The following is a 26353-nucleotide window of genomic DNA, read 5'->3' as shown; positions in this document are numbered from 1 at the left end:
AATTGTGTTCACCTTAGGCAGATCAGGTCTCTAGGTAGATAAGGGAGTATCCGAGAAGAGCATTTTTCCAGCATCTGCTGATTCCCAAGAGTCTTTAATTCAAAATGATCCACACGCTAGTGTCTTATGTTTGGAGGGGATATTCTCTGGACTCTTTCATTAGGTAATTAATTGGAATTAGGTCATCTATATTTTCAGGAATACTGACCTAAAATATACTTTTTTGAGCAGCTATAAGGTAAAACAAAGAGTTGGATCATCCACAAACTAATTGTAGGCCTCCCATTTCTGATAGAGAAAACATTTGAGTTCTTTTAGATTTAAATTATCAATTATTATAATTAATATAATTATATATAATTATACAATATAATATAATTACTTTTATTAAATTAAAACCTCTATGTTTAGCAGAAAGGACTCATGCTATTGTATACAGAGGCAGGTATAGTAATGCACTATGAAAGCCAAGACAAGATACTGTGTACTGCTTCATGGTTAAGGGTAGATTTGGGGACCGATGGTCTAAGTCAGTGTCTACTTATATCACCTTGAGCCACTGACTTGGTCTCTCTGAGTCCAAGTTGACATCTATTCACGTGGAATAAGTCATCCAGCTGTTGACTTATTAAAGGATTAAATGAAGTATTATGAAAAGTACTTTGGAGGGGCCTACGTGCACCTAGTGTTACAGAATCATAAGCTATTGTGGTGATGATGATCATAGCTAGCATTTCTATTATCCTTAAGTTACCCAGCTGAACACACACATATAAATCAGAAATCTATATACAATGGGATCACAGAAGATGTTATTTAACTCAGCCCAAATGAATCAGAGAAAAATGAATTTGAGAGAGGAATAGCATCTAAATGGAAGGGAAATTACAATTTTTCTACTCTTGAATAAATATCTCAAGTGAGCTCACTGGGGTGGGCCTAATTCTGCTTCTACTTTGGGTCCTCAGTGCTCCATGTTGTTCCCCCCGTGCTGTCCAAAGAAGAAGCACAATGCATGCCTCGCATGTAACTTTAATTGTCTAGAGGCCACATTTTTAAAAAGTCAAAAAAAAAAAAAAAAAAAAAACCCAAAACTTTAATCTATTTACTTAACCAGAAGCTCTTAAAATATTTTAACATGTATTTAATATAAAAATTTTGCATTCTTTATTTTGTACAAAAATCTCAAAATTCAGTGTGATTTTACAGAGACAGCTCATCTCAGTTCAGACTGTCCACGTTTCAAGTGCTCAGTAGCTACATGTGGCCAATAGCTGATGACCATCATATAGGACATAAAAACTCCACAGAATGAAGGTTTTTATGTATATCTGTATATTACGGCACCTAAATGCAGGACAACTTATCTTCTGGTGTCTTGGTATCTTTCTTTTCAGCTCTGGCTACACATTCCCCAACCCCAATAAGATTGTTCTCCATAGTATGACACTTGAGACTGGAACCAGAGAGAAACATTTGGGTTAATATTACTAAATCATGAAAACAGGATACCAGGAACAATTATATTGGAGCATGAGTCCTAGTATTTCTAGTCTCAATGATTTGGGCCACAAAGATCAAAGTTTCTTCATCATTCATCTGTACCTTGGGCTTGGATAAATAGGGGCCCAAACTGTGTGTTTTAAAGGCCACTTATTTGTAAATGTGTTTAATATTCACAAAATATTTAAATCACATAACTATATGGAAATGCTATAATAATCAAATAGAACATATTAAATGTTGATTACACAGTGATTTAAACAAATTACATTCATAGCCTGATACAGATTAAATCTAAATCTGAAACAGCCTCGATCAGTGGACAGAGTCACAAAAGGATGTATGAACTCAGGCCCAGCTGTACAAACACAGGCAGATAAATAACTGAGTAGGAGCTTACGTTCCCGGCAAGTTAAAATAGCAGTCCACACCGAAGGGGAAGTGACTTAGAAGCATAAGCATTATCTATTTGGACCAAAGGGTAAAGCTGTGGGAAACTGTCATCCCACTTATATTTGTTCACTTCAGAGTGAAAACAGTTTCCTTAGCTAAACTCTGGATCACATAATCCAGCCCTGCTTAATACCGGGCTTTAGCAAAAGATGTCATCAAAAAGAAGATCTCAAAGTTTCCATGTTGTAACTTTTAAGTTAAGGTCATCAATTTATATAGAACTGGATATTCAGGAAAACTGTCCTAAGAATAGGAATTTCAGGTTAAAGTAGAATTGCTGTAGAGTTCTCTAAATTGTCAATGTTTAAAATCCTTCCAAATTGTATTGGTCAACTTATTTGCCTTAAAATAAAAGGAACTGTCTCTAACTTATAAATGGATTTATAAGTTATAAATGGAGTGAGGATTTATTTTTAACTTGGTGTTTTGTAACCTTGGAATTATTTTCTCTAAACATAAAAGGCTCGATAATATACACATTTCTAAGACAGAAAACTAATACTGTAATTTCTTTTTTTCTTGAATTGTTCTTTTTAGTTATATATGACAATAGAATGTATTATGATATACATTATTTGGAGCGTAACTTCCCGTTATTGTGGTTGTTATACTGATCATGTATTCATAATGAACATAGGAAAGTTATATAATTTCATTCTTCTGTCTTTCCCATTCCATCCTTCCTTACTTCACCCTACACCCCCAACCAATCCTGTGAACCTCCCTTCCTTTCCCTCCCTTGCCTATTAATATGGCAATTTCAATGACATCAAGTTGCCATATCAGTTTTGAAGAGAAGTACACCCATTGTGTCCATTCTCTATTCACTTTCCTATGTAATAACATGTAATGACAGACAAGAAAAATACACATTTTATCTCTTAATTTTTGACATTTATATAAGAAAAGCCATCCTGTTAATTCTTACACCCTTAGTTCTCAAAGTAAGTAGGTAAGAAGTAAGTAGAACTGCCTTCTTGCTTATATGTGCAAGTTTGTGACAACACTTAAGCAAACCATGATATTTACAGGAAATGGGATCATCATTTCTGGTTCATCATTTTTAGTTCTGTCACATACAGCAAGGTCGATATCAATACGGTAGCTGTGGAGACTGGATGAATATCGTCTGAGCCCCAAAAACTCATTCACATATGTGCTTTGTTTTAAAAGCCTACTTTTGCATAATTATTTTTTTTATTTGAACAGTAAAAACAAATTGTTGAGGGGAAAAAGGGAGTTTTGTACTAGCTATAAAATGACTTCTATTAAGTATTGGTTAATTGAGATGCTACTGAGAATTTCCCAGAAAACAACTTATCTACTACAAACTAAAAAGTATTGTTTTGTTGACTGTGAATATTTCAATGATGCTACCATTAAAGATTAATTCCACCCACATGCCTGGACCAAATACTTTGTCCAAAGTTCACTAAGCATATTAAATGTCTGCAAGGAATTTTTCCTATACCTTATTAGGATTCTGACAATACTTCTGAAGAACTGGGAATAGGAACAGCCACATTGTTTTGGAAACAACTTTATCTAGAAAACAAAGGCATGCTTACCCTAACCAATTAAATTATTAAACTGCTTCAGAGTGTGCGTTTTTTATAGCCACGTGCCTTGCTCACACCCCTAGAGGGATTTCATGGTCTTACTTAGGTAGAGTGGGGAAAGTTCACCCATGATCCCTTTTGCCCTCCAGGTGGGGAAGACCTTGTGTTTCCCGCTCAAGGTTCAGAGCAAAGGGACCTTGGGCTGGAATCCTGTCTTCTGATCCCATGGGGGAGATCGTACTGCTCCATGGATGTAGTTCCTAGTCCCTTCTTCCATGGCAAGAAGGAGAGGATGTTTTATGGGGGTGATGGGGTCTGGAAAGGCCACACGCAGAGAGAGAAATGGAACAAGGACACGCAAAGACAGACCCTGGAAGCACCCGATCACATCCGGACCCTGCCTGCGCTTTCCAGAGCCACAGCTTTGCTTTCTATTGACTGCCCTCCTTGTGTACCTTCCTCGACTTCCTAGTACCTGATGTTTAGAAATCTGCTAAACAAAAGATCCTTTTTTCTTTTCCAGAGAACATTCCTGACAAAGGGCCCTGTTCAGGCAGGGCTGGCTGGAGAAGGAAGAACTGGGGTCCAAAATCCGGCTCTTGCCACTTCGCACCAGGACAGTGAACAAGATTTTTCACCTGAGTCTCAGTTTCCTCCGAGGGAAGATGAGACAGTTCCACGATCCTTTGTGAGGCTGAGGCACTGAGCACTCCTCTTAGGACAGAGGAGCTGGTGCAGATCAGTTGCAATGCGCTCCTGGAAACGCTGGCTGTCAGGGAAGTGCGGCCTCCACCCTGTGGCCTGGTGGCTTCCCTCTGCAGAAAGGAGTGTGGCCCTTACATCAAAGATTGAGATCGAGTAGGAGACTTCCACTGCTCTGCAATTTATGCTCCCTGTCTCAGCTGCTGTCCTGAGCTCCAGATTCATGCCTCCAATAAACTACTGACCATCTCCACTCAGAGGAGGGAACATTGTAAACTCAAGAGCCCAAAGAATGAGTTGCTCATTACAACCATGGCCACCTCCCCTAATAAAACTCCCAAATCCTTCTCACCTGTCATTGCTGCTTTCTGTAATGCTCTCCCTCTGCTGTGTGGATCACTCCCTCAGCTGTGTAGGTCCTCCCTCAAATCCATCTACTCGGTGAGGTTTCCCCACCAAACTAAAATTGCAATCTCACCCCACTGCTTCCTACCAGCGTGCCTGCTTTCTTTCCCTCTATAGCACTTACTGCCACCTGACATTTTATATATTTGACCTGTTTGGTTCATTGTCATTTCCCTCAAGGTGGGAGTTATGGAACCCATCTGGCTTGTGCAAACACCCAGCTGGCTGTGGCTAGGCTGGCCCAGCAAGAGGCCAAGCTTTCCAGCCTCTTTCACAGCCATGTGAGAGATAACGACCAAGGTAGAGCCACTGGGAAGGTGGGGTGGGCAGAAGAGATGTGTGCGACCTGTGGATCATTTCAACTTAGGGACAAATTGCTTGCCCTGGTCTTTCTCTTCACTGAGAGCTGGAAGCTGGGTACTGCAGCAACCTAGCTGTGATTGGAGGGGTGAGGCAGGTAGATACACAGAGGTTACACAGTAGCAGGATGGGCAGCTGGCCTCTGAATTCATCCAGCCCAGCTGTCTGCCTGGTGGGACTGGCTGGACTGTTACATAAGAGAGAAAAACTTCCATCACACTTAGGCCAAAATCCTTTGGGGCCTCTTCATTATCACAGCTTAGCCTTTAGCCTAATCAAGTATTTCCTCCATACAGTTTCCCAAGGTCAGGGGTTTTTGTCAGTTTTGTTCACTACTGCATTTACAATATTTCTAAAGGATCTTGGCACATAGCTGGTTCCGGATAAATATTTGTTAAATAACAGAATGAATGAATGTTTATAAAAGAAATGAAACACTCTGAGAATTCCAAAAAGTTTATTTAATGGGGACTTGCCCCATCAATAAAATGAGATTATGACAATGACATGTTTAATGGGTATCTCCTATCTTTGGCAATGTAGTTGGTGACAATGCAGATGGAAACAGCCTGGAGTAAAGACAGTTGTGTTTGCATGGACTTACTTGATGTAATATTAGTTTGTGGATGAAAAAGCAAGGGCTGTTCAGACTGATCAATACACAAACCTGAAGATTAGGAGCTGTCTCTTCAGAATGAATACCAAACAAAAACAGCCTTCGATAGACAATTTTGATTAGCACTCTAGGGAGACATCACAAAAGGGACCTTACTTTAGTTACTAGATGCCAAATGTAATTTTAATTAATAATACATTTTAAATGATGCTGATTTATAATGGATGCCCAAAAGAAGTCAGAAAAGTCAAAAGACCTTTTGGGAGAGGAACAGGGAATTTTATTAGGGGAGGTGGTCATGGTTGTAATGAGGAACTCATTCTTTGGGCTCTTGAGTTTACAATGTTCCCTCATCTGGGTGGAGATGGTCAGTAGTTTATTGGAGGCATGAATCTGGAGCTCAAGACAGCAGCTAAGACAGGGAGCATAAATTGCAGAGCAGTGGAAGTCTCCTACTGGATCTCAATCTCTGATATAAGGGCCATACTCCTTTCTGCAGTTTTCAGTCACTTCTTCCAACAAAAGCTATTTCAAACTTGGAATGGAGCCATCATTTGACCCAGGTATCCCACTTCTCGGTCTATACCCAAAGGACTTGAGAACAGCATACTACAGTGATGCAGCCACATCAATGGTTATAGCAGCATAATTCACAATAGCTAAACTGTAGACCCAACCTAGATGCCCTTCAATAGATGAATGGATAAAGAAACTGTGGTATATATACACAATGGAATATTACTCAGCATTAAAAGATAATAAAATCATGGCATTTGCAGGTAAATGGATGGAGTTGGAGAACATCATCCTAAGTGAAGTAAGCCAATCCCAAAAAACTAAAGGCTTATTTTTTTCTTTCTCTCTGATAAGTAGATGCTGATCCATAATGGGTGAGGATGATGGGGGGGGGGACATGGGAGGAATGGAGGAACTTTGGATACAGCAAAGGAAAGGGAAGATAGGAGGGGGTATGGGGTAGGAAATATGGTGGAATGAGATGGATATCATTACCCTAGGTACATGTATGATTGCATGAATGGTGTGGCCCTACTTTATGAATAACCAGAGAAGTGAAAAATTGTGCTGCATTTGTATACAATGAATCAAAGAGCATTCTGCTATCATGTATAACTGATTAGAATAAATAAATAAGGGGCTGGGGATGTGGCTCAAGCGGTAGCACGCTCGCCTGGCATGCGTGCGGCCCGGGTTCGATCCTCAGCACCACATACAAACAAAGATGTTGTGTCCACCGAAAACTAAAAAAAATAAATATTAAAAAATTCTCTCTGTCTCTATCACTCTCTCTTTAAAAAAAATGCAAATGAGAATACAGAATACATAAAAAAAAAAAAAAGAATAAATAAATAAAAATTTAAAAAAGCTATTTCAAGCCAATTTCAGAAATTACTAGGAGGATAGGATATAGGAAACAATGGAGTCTTCACATCATTTTTATCAAATTCTGCATATGAATCTTACTCTTCTACTTACCCCCAACCTCCAAAACTATGCAGAGGTAGCATAAGATTGCCTAGAGCTGCTAACAAGACCATAATTTCTCTTTTGTAGACAGTTCTCTAAGCCATTACCCACCCTATCATAACTCCTATGTGCCCAACATCCCAGGGCCAGCCCTTTGCTTACTAACTTCCTAGGAATCATAATGATGCTTTACAGTAAGGGTTTTATACTTGAAAAAAAGCCATACATATCCAGGAATATTTTTTTTTTCATGTCAAACCACTAGTAAGTGGTTGGATCTAAATTTGAGCTTAGGTTTGTCTGACTCTAAAACTTATGCTCTCTATCTCTCTCTCTTTTTAAAGTTATACTATATTTGTTACAACCATCTGGAGTAAAGAAAAATACTGTCATATGAAGGATTATTGCCTCAAATTTTGTATAGGGGAATAAATTCTAGTTAATCAGCTAATACATACAATATGGCTTCACCTAATTAGAAACACAAATATGGCCTCACAAATTCAACCTGTTTTATCCCTAAGATTAAAGAGGCTACTGCATTTTATTAAAGGAAAAAAGCAACATATGACCTTTAAACTTTATTTTTTCAACATTATTTTTATAGTCTATATGGTATAATTAGGTGAGTACTGAATAAATATAGTAGGGAAGAACTAAGTTGTAAATGAACTAATTAAGTTTTCTGTCTGGGCTAATATCTTGTGTTTTCATCAGAGAGTTTAGCATATGAAATGACACATCTGGTTTCCTGCTCTATAACATATCTCTGGAAACTCCAACATCATCAGAAATGTGAGCATTTTTATTTGTTAATGACTACATTTTGGCACATGCAGTTCAATTAACAGCTAATTCTGGAATATAAACATACAAGTTAGACTTTTTAAAAATATTTCTCACTAAAATATTTTCTCTTGGACTTTTATATTTGTTTCAAGTAAACTACAATTCAATCTATTGCTTTCTGTGCTGTTCCACTGTTACCATCAAAACTCTCAAACCAAATAAAGGTGTAACAAATTAAAACCTGAACATGAATCTATTTCTAGCCTTGCCCTTTAATTTAAAAAAAAAAGATTATTAACAATAAACTCTTTGCAATCTTAACTGAGGGAATCTTGTTAATCTAAACTGGTTAGACAAAAATATATATGGTAACATTTAACATATGAATTCCAGATGTAATATAAAAGTAGGCCAATAAACAAAATGGTTGAATTTTTTATCCATTTTATACCAAGCACTCTGACACTGGATAAATATAAAAGTGAGACTTTGTCATTTATGTTTCCTTCATTGTAGATTTTAATTTTTCAATAATTGATAAAATATTATTCCAAAAAGAGATTTTTCTATTTGTTTTTCCATCCATATCCATACCTATTTCTTAAAAATGTGACTGATTTTTCTTATCAGGTTAAAATATCCATAGGATTTACCTTAATGTTGTGCAACTATAACAATGTTGTGCAACTACAACCACTCATTTCAGAACACTTTCAACATCCCCAAAGAAAACCTAGAAACCAAGTAGTCTCTCCATTTCCCTCATGCCTCAGTCCCTGGCAAGCATTAATCTGCTTTCTGTCTATGTATTTGCCTATTCTGCATCTTTCAAGTCATATAATATTATATATACTTTTGTGTCTGGCTTCTATCACTTAGCATAATGTTTCCACTGCTCATCCATAGTTTAGAATGTATCAGAACTTCATTTCTGTTTATGGCAGAATGATATTCCATTGCATGAATATGCCATGTATTTGTTTATCCATTGGTCAGATTATAAACATTTTTTAACACCTTTTGGCTTTTGTGAATAATGCTATATCAATGTACAAGCTTTTCCTATATATTTTAAAACTTTATACAAAGACATTATAATTGTTCTACATACTATGAAAAGATTCTTTATTGATATGACATTAATGCTTAAGTTAATTTGTAAGTCAGTTAAAAATATTTCCTGAGAAAGAACTAGAAGAGTTGAAAGAGATGATACCAGATGAGCCGAGCAGGGGCAGTTAAAATAGGAATTTGCAAACTACAATGAGGAGTTGAATTCTATTATAATAAAAATAGGAAGTACTCAATAACATCAGAATAAACATCTTCTGAAATGTATAAGGAACATTCTCCAGAATAGATTATATGTAAGGTAATAAAACAAGTTTCAACAAGTTTCTGAGAAGAAATTATACAAAATATTTTTTGAATCACAATGGAATAAAACTAGAAATCAATAAGGGAAAGAAAATTCACAAATTTTCACAAATATTTGGAAATTAAACAACACACTCTTTAATAACCACTGAGTCAAAGAAGAAAGCACAAAGGAAATTAGAAAATATTTTTATATGAATGAAAATGAAAACATAACATGCCAAAACTTTTGGGATATGGCTATAGCAGTACCTAAAAGGAAATTTATAGCAGTAAATGTCTACATTAAAAAAAGAAAAATCTAAAGTCAACAACCTAACCTACTTTGAAACATTAGAAAGTAAAAAAAGAACCAAAAATATGAAATGGAATAATGTAAAAAGGATCATAGCCAAGATCAATGAAATAAGAAGAGAAAAAAATAATGATCAATAAAATTAAAAATTGCTTATTTGAAAATATAAGCAAAATCAACAAAACTTTAGATTGACTAAAAAAGGAGAGAATACTCAAGTTACTAAAATCAAAAAGAAAAAGAGAACATCACTATTGACTATGCAGAAATAAAGTAGATCATTTGAGAATTTATAAGAGATTTTATGTCAACATATGAGACAACTTAGATGAAATGGACATATTCCTATAAACACATGAATGAACAAAAATGACACAAGAAGAAATAGAAAATATGAATAGACATATAATAATTAAGGAGACCAAACTGGTAACCAAATACCTCACAGTAAAGAAAAACTCAGGACCAGAGGCCTTAATTGATGAATTTTACCCCATATTTAAAGAATTAAATCCAGTCCTTCCTAACTCTTCCCAAAAATCTAAAAAAGAGAGAATACTACCTAACTCATTCTATAAGATCAACATTACCCTGTACCAAAGCCAGATAAAAGCTGTACAAAGGAAGAAAACTGCAGATCAAGATTCCTTATAAATATACAGGCATAAACAGTAAGCAAATCAAATTAAGAAGCATAATGAAGGACTGCACATCATGACCAAAAGGGATTTGTTCTAGACAATGATGACTAATCATATAAAAATCAATCAATTACTTATGAAATAGTAAAATGAAAGGGGAAAAAAATCCACAGTGTCATCTCAGTTATGCTAAAAAATCATTTGACAAAATCTATTACTCTCTCATGATAAAAGCACTCAATTAGGAAGAGAACTTCCTCAATATGATAGAGGTCACATATGAAAAACATCATATTTAGCAGTGAAAGATGAATGCTTTTTCCTAAAATAAAGAAGATGAAGATGCCCACTTACCATTTCTACCTAACTAGTACTAGAACTCCTAAACTTGAGTAAGTAGCCAAAAAAAGGGAAGGAAAAAAAAAAAAAAAGCATCCAAACTGGAAAGGAAGTAAAACTATCTCTATTTGCAGATGACATGATCTTACAAATAGAAAATCCTAAGGAATTAAAAAAAAAAAAGAAAAGAAAGAAAGAACTATTAGAACTAACAAGGATTCAATGAAATTGAAGCATAGAAATCAATATCCAAAATCATTATATTTTTATATAATAGCAATGAATCAAAAATTAAGAAATTCTGTTTATAAAATCATCAAAAAGACTAAAGTACTTGAGAATAAATTTTACTAAGGAGGTACAATGTTTACGCAGTGAAAATTTAAAAAACAGTGTTAAAAAAGTTAAAAGACTAAAATAAATAGAAAGACATCCAATGTTCATAAATTGGAAGACTTAATATTTTTCAGATGACAGTAGTCTACCCAAAGTAATATGTAGATCTGAAGCAATGCCTATCAAAATTTAACAGAGTTCTTTGCAGAAATGAAAAAAAAAATCATCCTAAAATACAAATGGCATTTCAAGGAACCCTGAAATAGGAAAAAAAATCCTTGAAGAAGAAAAAATTTAGAGGACCCCTTCTTCCTTTTGATGACTACAAATATAGTAATAAAAAAAAAAGTGTGGTACTGGGATAGACATAGAACAATGGAACAGAATGGATAGCCCAGAAATAAAGTCCTACATTCACAACCAAATGATTTTTGGCAACACCGTTCAATGGGAGGATAAAGAGTCTCGTTAAACATGGTGCTCATAAAACGATCTTTTTGCAGCTGGAAAACCTACAAAAGAATGAAGTTGGGTACTACCTCATATCAAATTTACAAGTTAACTAAAAATGGATCAAAGATCTAAATTGAGGCGCTAAAACTAAAATTCTTAGAGACATAGGGGAAAATCTTCATGACTTTGGGTTTGGAATGGTTTCTTACATATACAATGGAAGTATAGGAAAGAAAAAAAAATAAATACATAAGGCTTTCTAAAAATGAAATTTTTTGTGCTTCATAGGCCATCAACAAGAACATGAAATTATAACCCACAGAATGGGAAAAATCATTTATGAATTACGTACCAGTAAAGGTTTAATATTTAGAATATATAAAGAATTCCTACAACTTGACAAGAAAAAGATACAAACGACCCAATTAAAAAATGGGCAAACACTCCCGTAGACAGAGAATTGGGTCTGCTAGAACAAATTGCTTTAAGATAGAATTATAATCCATGAAAAAAAAATGGACAAAGTACTCAAAATAGATATTTCTTCAAAGAAGAAACATAAATGATGAATATCTGCAGGGAAAGATGTTCAGTCAACACTCAGCTAACCATGGTGTTAGTGATGTCTAGTGTTTCAACTTGAGCAATATTTGTTGTCTGAGCAATTGGTATACTTATCGATTGTGAGTCAGGTAAAGGAAAGATAGAGTTAAGAATGGTACCTAGGTTTTGGAGTAAACCACCAGGTAAATTATGGTGCCATCTATTAATTTACAGAGATGGTACAAGTTTTATTTGGAAATGTTAAGTTTGAGGTATCAATTATCTATCCATATAGATGTATGAACTGGAGCAGAAAAGAGATAGTAGCTGCAGATATAAATTTGAAAATCATAAATATATAAGCAAGTAACATCCATAGCCAGGGGACTGATAAAACACCAACATGTATAGTATAGATAAAAGAATCCAGGGCAGAACCAGGTATATGGTGAAATCAGATAGAACAGGATCCAGCATCTGAGATAAGGAGAAAATAAGCAGGTATACTTTGAAGGAAGCCTGAAGAAGGATACATTTCCAGAAAGAAGTTAAATCAAGCTTAACTGGGTGAATTCTGATTCTTAAATAACTGGGCTACATTAAAATATTTTATTTTGGGAATTAAGTACAGAAAGCAAATTTCAACATTTTGGAGAACAGTCTGATAGTTTGTGATTTTACAAAAATTATTGACTCTGCCAATCTGGAAATAAATTGATTATTGAGTGAATATGAACTAAAATGAAATCAAAATGTGATTTGGAAATACAATGCCACAAAATAATAGAAGCACAGTTCAGTGCAAATTTATAATACATAGTAAGTAGAATCCTTTATATTAAGCAAGATTATTTAAATTAAGAAAATATCACTTTACAAATGAGTGATAATAGAAGGACTATACAAAAATTTGCATCTTTTTCTTAAGGAATTATATATAGGTCCCTTTTGAAGCTTTTCCTAAATGCGTGTGTGTATGTGTGTGTGTGTGTGTGTGTATAATTTTTATTTTATTTTTTGCTTGATTTCTCTCCTTGCCAGCATCTGGAACTGGTAAGACCAGCCCGGCCCATCTTCTAACACCTGTCTAGGTTAGCCAGTGTGTGCATGAAGTGGAGGTAAAGTGTATTATGTTAGACCACAGCCTTTGACTTGTGGCTAAGTTTCTAACTCAGTGTCAGATACTGTTTTTATTGATTTTTGGTTTTGAACTAGGAGCACATCAAAAACAGTGAGGCTATGTAAGCTGCAAGCTGTGTTGAGCAATGTTGTAGCATTTGTTTATAGATACAGAACTGAGCTTGATACTCCTTTTAAGTTCCCTTGGTAGGCACTGCCCTAATTACCAGCCCTTTCATGCTTTAAAATGCAAGTGAATCAAGGCAGAACCCCATGGTGCCCCAAGCTGTCTTTGTTATAATACTCATTCTGATGATTCATCAGTATGCTCTTATTATGAGCAGAACCCACCCCTAAGAAGTACAGTTCTGTGTCTTTATTTCCCACTTGGATTACTGTGTTTAAGTTGTATCTAAGAGCAGAGTACCTGGTAAAAGCTGCCAGGATATTGCTGGAACAGAAGGACTCCATCCTATGTTGGGTTGGCACTGACCTGCCCTCAACTGTACCATTATGGGATGTGGGTGATTTTATTTAATTTTATTATTAATTAATTTATTTATTTTAAACTGATAGATTAAAAACATAAAAATTGTCCTTATTAACGGGGTACCATGTGATGTTTGATACTTGTATACATTGTATAATGTTTAATTCAGGTTAAACATGTATCTCCTCAAACATTTATCATTTATTTATGGTGAAAACTTTCAAAATCCATTCTTCTGGCTTTTTGAAATGTGTTGAGTAAATTACTGTTATCTGTGGCCATCCTACTGTGCACTCCGCAGCAGAACTTCCTGCTCTGGTCTGACTGAAGCGCTGCACCATTGATCAGTCTTTCCTCACCCCTCCCTCCACTCTCCTCAGCCTCCAGTAGCCACCATTCTACTCTCTACTTAAAGGAGAGCAACATTTTGAGATTCTACATATAAGGGAGATCGTGTGATATTGTCTTTCTGTGCTTGGCTTATTATAATGATCCCCAGTTCCATCGAGGTTGCCATAAATGATAGGACTTCATTCTTTTTATGGCTAAATAATATTCCATTATGCGTATCTACCACTTATTTTATCTTTAATTGACAAAAAGTAGTGTACAGGTTTATGGGGTCCAAGTTGATATTTTGATACATGTATATATTGTATAATGATGAAATTAACTAGCATATCTATCACCTCAAGCATTTATCATTTCTTTGTAGTAAGAACATTAAAAATCATCTCTTCTGTATAGTTTATAAACTAAAAATAGAATTACCACATGACCCAGACATTCCACTAGTGGGTACTTATTTATTTATCCAAAGGAAATGAAGTCAGTATATGGAAAAAACACCTGTGCTCCCATGTTCATTGCAACATTACTGACAACAGCCAAGATATGGAATCACCCTAAGTAACCATTAAAATTTGAATAAATTAAAAAAATGTGGAATTATATGCACAATTGAATACTATTAGGCCTTAAAGATAAGGAAATCCTGTCATTTGTGAAAGTATGGATGAAACTTAGAAGACATTGTGGAAAGGGAAATAAGCCAGGCATAGAAAGGAAACACTGCATGATCTCATACGTGGAATTTTTTTTTTTAAATGATAATTTGCTAATTTATTTATTTATTTATTTTTAAAAATTTTTTATTGTGGGTTGTTCAAAACATTACAAATTTCTTGACATATCATATTCCACACTTTGATTCAAGTGGGTTATGAACTCCCACCTTCACCCCATACACAGATTGCAGAATCACATCAGTTACACATCCATTGATTTACAAATTGCCATACTAGTGTCTGTTGTGCTCCGCTGCCTTTCCCATCCTCCACCCTCCCCCCTCCCCACCTCTCCCCTCCCCTCCCCTCCTCTCTCTCTACCCCCTCCACTGTATAACCCTGAGGGTCTCCTTCCATTACCGTGCAATTTCCCTTCTCTCTCCCTTTCCCTCCCACCTCTCATCCCTGTTAAATGTTAATCTTCTTCTCCTGCTCTTCGTCCCTACTCTGTTCTTAGTTACTTTCCTTATATCAAAGAAGACATTTGGCATTTGTTTTTTAGGGATTGGCTAGCTTCACTTAGCATAATCTGCTCTAATGCCATCCATTTCCCTGTAAATTCTATGATTTTGTCATTTTTTAATGCAAAGTAATACTCCATTGTGTATAAATGCCACATTTTTTTTATCCATTCATCTATTGAAGGGCATCTAGGTTGGTTCCACAGTCTTGCTATTGTGAACTGTGCTGCTATGAACATCGATGTAGCAGTGTCCCTGTAGCATGCTCTTTTTAGGTCTTTAGGGAATAGACCAAGAAGGGGAATAGCTGGGTCAAATGGTGGCTCCATTCCCAGCTTTCCAAGAAATCTCCATACTGCTTTCCAAATTGGCTGCACCAATCTGCAGTCCCACCAGCAATGTACAAGTGTACCCTTTTCCCCACATCCTCGCCAGCACTTGTTGTTGTTTGACTTCCTAATGGCTGCCAATCTTACTGGAGTGAGATGGTATCTTAGGGTGGTTTTGATTTGCATTTCTCTGACAGCTAGAGATGTTGAGCATTTTTTCATGTACTTGTTGATTGACTGTATGTCCTCCTCTGAGAAGTGTCTGTTCAGGTCCTTGGCCCATTTGTTGATTGGGTTGTTTGTTCTCTTATTGTCTAATTTTTTGAGTTCTTTGTATACTCTGGATATTAGGGCTCTATCTGAAGTGTGAGGAGTAAAGATTTGTTCCCAGGGTGTAGGCTCCCTATTTACCTCTCTTATTGTTTCTTTCACTGAGAAAAAACTTTTTAGTTTGAGTAAGTCCCATTTGTTGATTCTAGTTATTAACTTTTGTGCTATGGGTGTCCTATTGAGGAATTTGGAGCCCGACCCCACCGACTGTAGATCGTAGCCAACTTTTTCTTCTATCAGACGCCGTGTCTCTGATTTGATATCAAGCTCCTTGATCCATTTTGAATTCACTTTTGTGCATGGCGAGAGAAAGGGATTCAGTTTCATTTTGTTGCATATGGATTTCCAGTTTTCCCAGCACCATTTGTTGAAGATGCTATCCTTCCTCCATTGCATGCTTTTAGCCCCTTTATCAAATATAAGATAGTAGTAGTTTTGTGGATTGGTTTCTGTGTCCTCTATTCTGTACCATTGGTCCACCCGCCTGTTTTGGTACCAGTACCATGCTGTTTTTGTTACTATTGCTCTGTAGAATAGTTTGAAGTCTGGTATCGCTATACTGCCTGATTCACACTTCTTGCTTAGCATTGTTTTTGCTATTCTGGGTCTTTTATTTTTCCATATGAATTTCATGATTGCTTTCTCTATTTCTACAAGAAATGCCGTTGGGATTTTGATTGGCATTGCATTAAACCTATAGAGAACTTTTGGTAATATCGCCATTTTGATGATGTTAGTTCTGCCTATCCTTGAACAGGGTATATTTTTCCATCTTCTAAGATCTTCTTCTATTTCTCTCTTTAGGGTTCTGTAGTTTTCATTGTATAAGTCTTTCACCTCTTTTGTTAGGTTGATTCCCAAGTATTTTATTTTTTTTGAAGATATTGTGAATGGAGTGGTTGTCCTCATTTCCATTTCAGAGGATTTGTCGCTGATATACAGGAATGCCTTTGATTTATGCGTGTTGATTTTAAATCCTGCCACTTTACTGAATTCATTTATTAGCTCTAATAGTTTCTTTGTAGAGCCTTTTGGGTCTGCTAGGTATAGAATCATATCATCAGCAAATAGTGATAATTTAAGTTCTTCTTTTCCTATTTTTATGCCTTAATTTCTTTCGTCTGTCTAATTGCTCTGGCCAGTGTTTCGAGAACTATGTTGAAGAGAAGTGGAGAGAGAGGGCATCCCTGTCTTGTTCCAGATTTTAGAGGGAATGCCTTCAGTTTTTCTCCATTCAGAATATTGCTAGCCTGAGGCTTAGCATAGATTGCTTTTACAATATTGAGGTATGTTCCTGTTATCCCTAGTTTTTCTAGAGTTTTGAACATAAAGGGATGCTGCACTTTGTCGAATGCTTTTTCCGCATCTATCGAGATGATCATATGGTTCTTATTTTTAAGTCTATTGATGTGGTGAATAACATTTATTGATTTCCGTATATTGAACCAGCCTTGCATCCCAGGGATGAATCCTACTTGATCATGGTGTACAATTTTTTTGATATGTTTTTGTATCCGATTCTCCAGAATTTTATTGAGGATTTTTGCATCTAGGTTCATTAGAGATATTGGTCTGTAGTTTTCTTTCTTTGAAGTGTCTTTGTCTGGTTTAGGTATCAGGGTGATGTTGGCCTCATAGAATGAATTTGGAAGTTCTCCCTCCTTTTCTATTTCCTGAAGTAGCTTGAAAAGTATTGGTATTAGTTCTTCTTTAAAGGTTTTGTAAAATTCTGCTGTATACCCATCCGGACCTGGGCTTTTCTTAGTTGGTAGTCTTTTGATGGTTTCTTCTATTTCCTCAATTGATATTGGTCTGTTTAGGTTTTCTATATCCTCCTGACTCAATCTGGAGAGATCATATGACTTAAGAAATTTATCTATGCCTTCACTATCTTCTAATTTATTGGAGTATAAGGATTCAAAATAGTTTTTGATTATCTTCTGTATTTCTGAAGTGTCTGTTGTGATATTGCCTTTTTCATCCCGTATGCTAGTAATTTGAGTTCTCTCTCTTCTTCTCTTCGCTAGCATCGCTAAGGGTCTGTCGATTTTGTTTATTTTTTCAAAGAACCAACTTTTAGTTTTGTCAATTTTTTCAATTGTTTCTTTTGTTTCGATTTCATTAATTTCAGCTCTGATTTTAATTATTTCTTGCCTTCTACTTCTTTTGCTATTGTTTTGCTCTTCTTTTTCAAGGATTTTGAGATGAAGTATGAGATCATTTATTTGTTGGTTTTTTCTTTTTTTAAGGAATAAACTCCAAGCAATGAATTTTCCTCTTAGAACTGCTTTCAATGTGTCCCATAGATTCCGATATGTTGTGTCTGTGTTTTCATTTATCTCTAAGAATTTTTTAATTTCCTCCTTGATGTCTTCTATAACCCATTGATCATTCAGTAACCTATTGTTCATTCTCCAATTGATATATGCTTTTTCCTTCCTTCTTTTATCGTTGATTTTCCGTTTCATTCCATTATGATCAGATAAGATGCATGGTATTATCTCTACTCCTTTATATTGTCTAAGAGTTGCCCTGTGACATAATATATGATCTATTTTTGAGAAGGATCCATGTGCTGCTGAGAAAAAAGTGTAACTGCTTGATGTTGGGTGGTATACTCTATATATGTCAATTAGGTCTAGGTTATTAATAGTGTTATTGAGTTCTATAGTTTCCTTATTCAACTTTTGTTTGGAAGATCTGTCCAGTGGCGAGAGAGGTGTGTTGAAGTCTCCCATGATTATGGTGTGGTGGTCTATTAGAGTCTTGAACTTGAGAAGAGTTTGTTTGACGAACATACCTGCACGATTGTTTGGGGCATAAATATTTATGATTGTTATGTCTTGTTGGTGTATGGTTCCCTTAAGCAGTATGTAGTGTCCCTGTTTATCTCTTTTGATTAACTTTGGCTTGAAATCTATTTTATTTGATATGAGTATGGACACGCCTGCTTGTTTCCGAAGTCCATATGAGTGATACGATTTTTCCCAACCTTTCACCTTCAGCCTATGTATGTCTTTTCCTATCAAATGCGTCTCCTGTAGGCAGCATATTGTTGGGTCTTATTTTGTGATCCATTCTACTAGCCTGTGTCTCTTAATTGGTGAGTTTAAGCCATTAACATTTAGGGTTATTATTGAGATATGGGTTGTTCTTCCAGCCATATTTGTTTATTTCTGTTACTAAACATTGTTTGTTTTCCTCTTTGATTATTCCCCCCCCCCTTTACTGTCCTACCTCCCACTGTTGGTTTTCATTGTTATTTTCCATTTCCTCTTCCTGTAATGCTTTGGCGAGGATGTTTTGAAGAGATGGTTTTCTAGCTGCGAATTCTTTAAACTTTTGTTTATCGTGGAAGGTTTTAATTTCATCCTCCATCCTGAAGCTTAATTTCGCTGGATACACAATTCTTGGTTGGAACCCATTTTCTTTCAGTGTTTGAAATATGTTATTCCAGGATCTTCTAGCTTTCAGAGTCTGTGTTGAAAGATCAGCTGTTATCCTGATTGGCTTACCCCTAAATGTAATCTGCTTCCTTTCTCTTGTAGCTTTTATTTGTATGTGGTGCTGAGGATCGAACCCGGGCCGCACACATGCTAGGCGAGAGCGCTACCGATTGAGCCATATCCCCAGCCCTCTCTTGTAGCTTTTAAAATTCTCTCCTTATTCTGTATGTTGGGCATCTTCATTATAATGTGTCTAGGTGTGGATCTCTTATGATTTTGCACATTCGGCGTCCTGTAGGCTTCTAGGATTTGGGATTCTGTCTCATTCTTCAAGTCTGGGAAGTTTTCTTGTATTATTTCATTGAATAGACTGCTCATTCCTTTGGTTTGGAGCTCTGTACCTTCCTGTATCCCAATGACTCTTAAGTTTGGTCTCTTAATGTTATCCCATATTTCTTGGATGTTCTGCTCATGGTTTCTTAACAGTCTTGCTGAGCTGTCTATGTTCTTTTCAAGTTGAAATACTTTGTCTTCATTGTCTGATGTTCTATCTTCTAAGTGTTCTACTCTGCTGGTAGTATTCTCCATTGAGTTTTTAAGTTGGTTTATTGCTTCCTGCATTTCTAGGATTTCTGATTGCTTGTTTTTTATAACCTCTATCTCCCTGTATAGTTGATCCTTTGCTTCCTGGATTTGTTTGCGTAATTCATTGTCGAAGTGATCTTTCATTGTCTGATTTTGCTGTTTAATGTCTTCCTTGATACTCCAGATCATCTGAAGCATGTATATCCTGAATTCTTTATCTGACATTCCATCTGCTGCAGCTGTTACCTCTTCTAAAGTTGCGTTGACCTGCATTGCTTGTGGTCCTTTCTTTCCTTGTCTTTTCATACTGCTTGCGTGTCTTTCCTGCAGGTGCGGGCGGCGGCTCTGCTCTCTCCTTATTCCAATTTGGGTGTCGTGGCTACCACACCCGCAGGTCACTGGGCCTGTTCTGGGAGCTGGCGGCGGCTCTGTTCTGTCCCTACTCCAATTGGGGTGACGAGTGTACCACGCCGGCAGGCCACCGGGCCTGATCCGCCAGTCGGTTGCAGGTTTGCCTACCCTGCAGGCGCGGGCGGCAGCTCTACTCTGCCCCTACTCCAAATGGGGTGACGTGTCTGTCGTACCGGCAGGCCACTGGGCCTGTCCCGCTGGTCGGTCGCAGATCTGCCCACCTTTCGGGCACGGGTGGAGGCTCTGCTCTGCCCCTACTCCAATTGGGGTGTCGTGACTACCCTGCCTGCAGGACGCTGGGCCTGTTCCTGGCAAGGGAGGCGACTCTGCTCTGTCACTACTCCAATTAGGGTGGTGTTTGTACCACGCCTGCGGACCCCTGGGCCTGATCTGCAGGTTGATCACTGGTCTGCTCACCCTGCGGGCACGGGTGGCGGTTCCGCTCCGCCCCCACTCCAATTGGGGTCACGTGACCACCACACCGGCAGGGCCTGATCCGGGCGTGGGAGAAGGATCTGCTCTGCCCCTACTCCAGTTCGGGTGACGTGTGTACCACACTGGCAGGCCACTGGGCCTGACCCGCCAGGCTGTCACAGGTCTGTTTACCTTGCAAGCGCAAAGGGCGGCTCTGCCCTGCCCCTCCTACCACGCCCATGTACTACTGGGTCGTGGGTCTGCCCACCTTGCGGGTGTGGGTGGCGGCTCTGCTCCGCCCCCTCTCCAATTGGGGTCACGGGGTCACCACGCTGGCGAGCCGCTGGGCCTGCTCCGGGGGCTGGCGGCAGCCCGGCTCCTCCCCTCTGGCTCGAGGACAAATTGAGGAGACTCGGGTGACTGAGCCTCACCCCCCTTACCAGGAGACCAACTGCTTATGTCACCGCTGGTATTGATGAAGATCTCTCCTCCACCGCTTTCTGCTGACATCAGATCTCTGCCATGTTGGTATCCTATGCGAATGGCAGCATTTCGTTCCCCTTGCCGGGCAACCCAAGCAATGGGTGAGTCCTGACCGGCCCTCAGCAGGACCCGGACCGAGACGCAGTTTCCGCGGGCTCCTAGCCCCGGTCCAGGGAAGTTCCGGGAGCCGGAACTCGGCCGCTCCGTGCTCGGTGTAAGCTCCTATAAGTGTAAGCTCCAAGAAGCAGCCCCCGCGGGCTCAGTTCCGGGAGCCGGAATTCGGCTGCTTAGTGCTTGGTGTTTGCTCTGATAGTAGCAGGGTCCAAGAAGCAGCCTCCGCAGGCTCCGCAGCCCTGAGCCAGGGCGGTTCCGGGACGGTTCCGGGAGCCGGAACTCGGCCGCCCCGCGCTCGGTGTTCACTCCGATACGATCAGATTCTAAGAAGCACCCAGGCGCTGAACCCTAGCAATCTGTCTGCAAGCCGCAGGCGAATTGCAGCCTGAAATTACCTGTTCTATGGCTGAATGAGCTGCGGTCAGTCGAAAACAGGTATGGTGACGTCAGTTTACCAACGTGGTGGCTGCTGGCCTCCTCTGTGGTCTGACCGGTGTGGAGAACCGAGATGGACCGCTTCCTTCCCCCGTCTCGAACCCAGAATTCAGCCCTGAGTGCGGTGCTTGCGCGGCTGGCAGAAACTGCAGCACTGTAACCCTGCGTCTCTATCCCAGCGCGCGTTGCAGACTCTAGCCGCGGGGCGATTTGCTGAATAAGCAGTGTTACCCTCCGTGCGACAAACCTCTCGCGTTTGAGTCCCCGTAGCCGATCCTCGTGCGATGGAAATCCTTCCTCCAGGTTCCGGCGCACCCCACTATTGCTGGAAATTCCTAACAAGATATCCTTTAGCCGTCCTGACTTGTCATACTCCCACACAGTGAAGCAGCACACGGGGGTAATGCACTCCCCTCGCCGCCATCTTCCTTCCCCCTCATACGTGGAATTTAAAAATGTTGATCTCATAGAAGTTGACAGTTGAATGGTGGTTACCAGAGGGAGGGGTAGAAAGGGAAAGGGGAGACCATCCATGGGTACAATGTTCAGTTAGGAGGAATAAGTTCTGGCATTCTGTTGCATAGTAGGGTAACTACAGCTAATAATAATTTATGGTAGGTAGTTATTTAGAACTCTACAGAGCGGAGCACAGCCCTGAAATGCCCTGGGGAGGATCTCTGGGCCTCTCTCTTTCCATTAATCCTAATACGTCCATTTCTGTTTTCCTCTGTCCATCACTGTTTTATCACCATCAATCACTTGCCTTAAATGTTAAAATAAATGATGAAATGTTACCTTAAATGTTGAAATAAAACACATTTTTTTTTTCTTAAAACTGGGGGGAAGAGGGTACTGATATCTGTTCTTAGGTTTAAAACACTTAATGATTCACATTTATTCTCAAATTCTTATGAGTCATTTAAAAATAGTTTCCTTTAGATTATTAATAAAACATTACTTTCAGCCCCAAGACACTTAAAAAGATAGCCAATGTTCTAAGATGGTTTCCATTATCACATTTTTAACTTTTGAATTATAGAAGGAGAGGTCCAAATCTTGCAATTATATGAATCAGAGCCATCCGTTGTATTCTGGAAAGCTTTCATCAAAATATGTTACTGATTTTCTTTTAACAAAAGAGGTATGTTATTAGAAAAATAGAAACTTCTTTAAATAACAACTTCTTACTCTATCAGTTCTTAGCTGCTACTTTATCTCTGCTCTTGAAAAATCTTAACTAGAGGCAGCGGAGCGGCTTTAGATCACTTTTCAGAGAGAGAAATAAGGTATGTGATTGATTGCTCATCGTTTGGTGCAGACAGAACATTACTCCAAACCAAAGAGTTAACATAAGAATGCAATATTAAGAACAGTTGCTTTTAATTAGACCTACAGATGAAGCAGAAAATGAGAGAAATGATAGCCCAGATAAATTAATAAACATGATAGTAACAGACGGAAATAGTAGACTCAGTGCAACAAACAGTTCACATATTAAAGCGGTATGTGCACGAACCTGATTTTACTAAGTGAGAAGTAAACTAGCAAACACGCATTCGGAAGAACTGACTGGAAGTTTTGGTGAGGCCTCTGGTGGAGGCAGATCCTAAAGTGGTGCTTAATTGATCAATTTAAGCACTTTGTTTTTGAGGGATCACAGATGAAATTTTTGAAAGGATTCAGATGGCTCAAAGTACATGCAAATTAAATCACCACATTGTACCTCACAAATATGTACAATTAACAGCAATTTTAAAAAAATAACAAGCAGGATTTAGATGGAAGCCTCCCTCAAAGTGGGCTGCATGCAAATGAGCAGACCATCAGTCCTTTCCCTTCTCTCTTCTCTTGGCTTTAAAACTTATCAGAAGGTGCTGCACACTCTAATGTGTAAACAATTTTGCAGTCAACAATCGGGGTTCAAATCCTGGGTTTGCCATTTACAAGCAAATGGTAACCTCTTGTCTCAGTTTCTTTATTTGTAAAACCAGAAGTGACAGTACCTGCCTTAATAGGATTTTTGTGAGAACAAATTGCATGGTACATGGCACATAGTCAAACTTTCCTAAGAGTAGGCCATGCATCTCCTATTATTATTTGGAATCAGATATTATGCTATGTCAGGATCTAGATTGTCTCTTAACTGAAGCCATCTATACAGTAGGTGGGTGGCTGAGCAAATTGATGGAATAAATTACATACAACTGATTGTTCCTGCATGTGTCCTCACATCCCTAGAGCATGGGAAAGTTAAAAAGGAAAGATAATGATAAAAACAAACCCAAATAGTTTGCTCTGGAAGTTTACATTTGTTTTTTTTTTACAAAAGACTTAGATGCTACTATTTTTACCTAAAAATCTCAAAGGGCATTACCACAATGATCTCTTAATTGGTAACATTTAGCAACAGTTAGCAAACACAAAACAATCCTCAAAGAATATTGTGAATAAAATGGTAAAGCCAGTACTAAGAAAACCCTTTAGAAGAAAAAAATTTGTGGTAGGCAAGTAAGAGAATTTTAAATATTATTTATCAGTTACAGAGATAGCTCTCGCAATGCTGTGCTGAGGCAAACCCTGACAAATCCTTAAAGGAATGCGCATGGTTAAGGTTCTCACTCCAGAGTTGAGGAAGACCAGCTATAGCACCTGTACCTACTTTTCCTGATACACTTCTTCAGAGTACTACATCTGCATGATTGAGATGCACACTGGTACTATTATGACTTGGTATCATGACTAAGTATTATGACTTAGTATTATGACTTAGTATTATGACTTAGTATTATGTGGCAATTTCAAAATCTATTCCAAAGGTTTTTATTGAGTATTGTTGGTGTAAAAATTTAGACAGATCGATTCTTTCTTCTCTAGCTGCTTGAGCACTAAGACCATGGCTTTGTTAAGTCTGGTCTGAAGCTACCCATCTACATATCTTAAATTTGGCCTAAAGGTCTCCTCAGACACCTGAATTGCTCCCTAACTTGAGATGTAAAAGACTGTAACGGGTTAGTCTAAATGAGACAGACATGTAGATAAGACAGGCAGGAGCTATAACCTCTTTCATTTTCTGGACCTCACTTCCTTTTCTGTGGCTATAAATATAACTTGTCCATGTGGCTGGGCAGAGCTATCTAAACCAGTTTTGGTAATGACTGCTGCCAGATTCTGGAATAGCAAATAAAGCCAATTAAGAACATAACAATTAGATTTGTTATAATTTCGTTTTTTAATGGTTTAGATTTAACTATAAAGGGTAGAAACGAAAACCAACGTTAAGCAAAAATATCACTCATATTTAAATCACACGACAAAAGGGAACATGGAAGGAAAAGGGATTGATAGAAATGAGCCTGAAAGGGAAAGAGAAAAAAATCTACATTTTCTTCCATAGGTACATGTTTGTCCAGGTCTGCTGTCAATATTCAAAGGGTCTCCTGTTATTAACAAGGATGGCAGTAGAAAAGAGAAGTTCCAGGAGCACATGCTAATTTTCTTTGAAGACAAGTCGGTTGGACTTAGTTCAGTCACAAGAGGGGATTGGTGACACTCAGATGAACATCTGTGACATTCTGAATGACCAACATGGAGAGAGAGATTCTTACACTTGAGAGGAAGAGGATGAAAGGGAGAAGGAAGACCAGAAGATCACCTGGCTCTCCATAGCATTTCTAGCCCCAGATATAAACCGACCCATGAAAATCACATCCAATGTTGGTGATATTCCAGCCAATTCTACCTTCACTCCTTGCCTTTACCTTTTAATTTTTACCTGGAGAGAATCTCTCTCCCTCAAAGCTGGATACACTTAGTAGTCAAGGAAGTTGGTGATAGCATTTATTTGTCAATAAGCTGGCAGGATGAGGTAGAAATGTGGGTTTCTAATTATTCTGATGAAAATAACTGGCTGTTTTCTGACTTGTATTACTAATCTGCCTGGTTACTAATACTGATTTGAAAACTAAGCCAGAAGGGTCCAGGGCTCTACTTGGTGCGGGCTTGGTTCCTTGTTCAATGGAGATGGTCTTTTCCATGCAAACCTCCTCCAATCACATAAACAGCCTCCATGTGTTTTAATAGTCCCTCGGGCAGCCAAACTCCTTTCTTTTTTGATAGCATCACACAGAACTCTCCTCACTGCTCCATTCCTCAGCACCCAAGTGTGTTAGTCATATGAAAACATCATCTAAAACTGTGAAGTAAACTGATGGTACTCAACAACATAAGCACAAATCACTGTGCTTGTGCCAATATAAGTTTTTTTTTTTTTTTTTTGGCTGCTGTTGTTCCTAAGCTGAAAACCACACTATCATAATTCATTCTGACTGCAGTAATAAGTTCTTTGTATTTTGATTTCTGGAAAATTAAGATTTTAGCATATCCACTAAACCCTGCAGTATATACTTCTTTAGAAATTGTTTTTCCAGTCCCCTTCCCGGAGGTTGCTTCTCCTTCCTCCCACAGCTGCTTTAGTTCTTGTTTCCCTTTTCCCCTCTCAAATGCATGGTCTCCTACCTGACCTGTGTCCTGCCAGCTCAGGGCACACAGACCACTTCCCTACTTGGCAGACTGGCCACAGAAGTCTGCTTGGCTCACGCCACACTTTAATGTCTGGGAAGCCACCTATGAAACAAGCAGAAAACAGGGATTCTGAGGTGTCACCCTTCATGGTTTGCTCCCAACACTGGTGGGAGACACCACGAGCAAAGGGGTGGCACCTGGGAGAAGAACAGAAGGAGTATGATCTGCGCAAGCGTCCCAGCAATACCTGTCATGACTAGTTACTGAGTCACTGTTAGCTTTATTATCAACA

The 26353-nt window shown here is 38.2% G+C and overlaps 1 protein-coding gene across 5 annotated transcripts in view; it reads right to left on the bottom strand.

The window, feature by feature from the left end:
* Positions 1-26353, bottom strand: part of Tnfrsf19 (TNF receptor superfamily member 19) — a 100409-nt gene that overhangs the window by 14649 nt on the left and 59407 nt on the right. The gene's annotated exons all lie outside the window — the stretch shown is intronic.

This window comes from Marmota monax, unplaced genomic scaffold (genome assembly GCF_021218885.2).
Source record: "Marmota monax isolate L192 unplaced genomic scaffold, Marmota_monax_Labrador192_F-V1.1 WCK01_AAM20220418_F8-fsc00043, whole genome shotgun sequence".
NCBI lineage: Eukaryota > Metazoa > Chordata > Mammalia > Rodentia > Sciuridae > Marmota > Marmota monax.
Note: the sequence above shows the minus strand (reverse complement) of the source record. Positions and strands in the feature narration are given on the sequence as shown.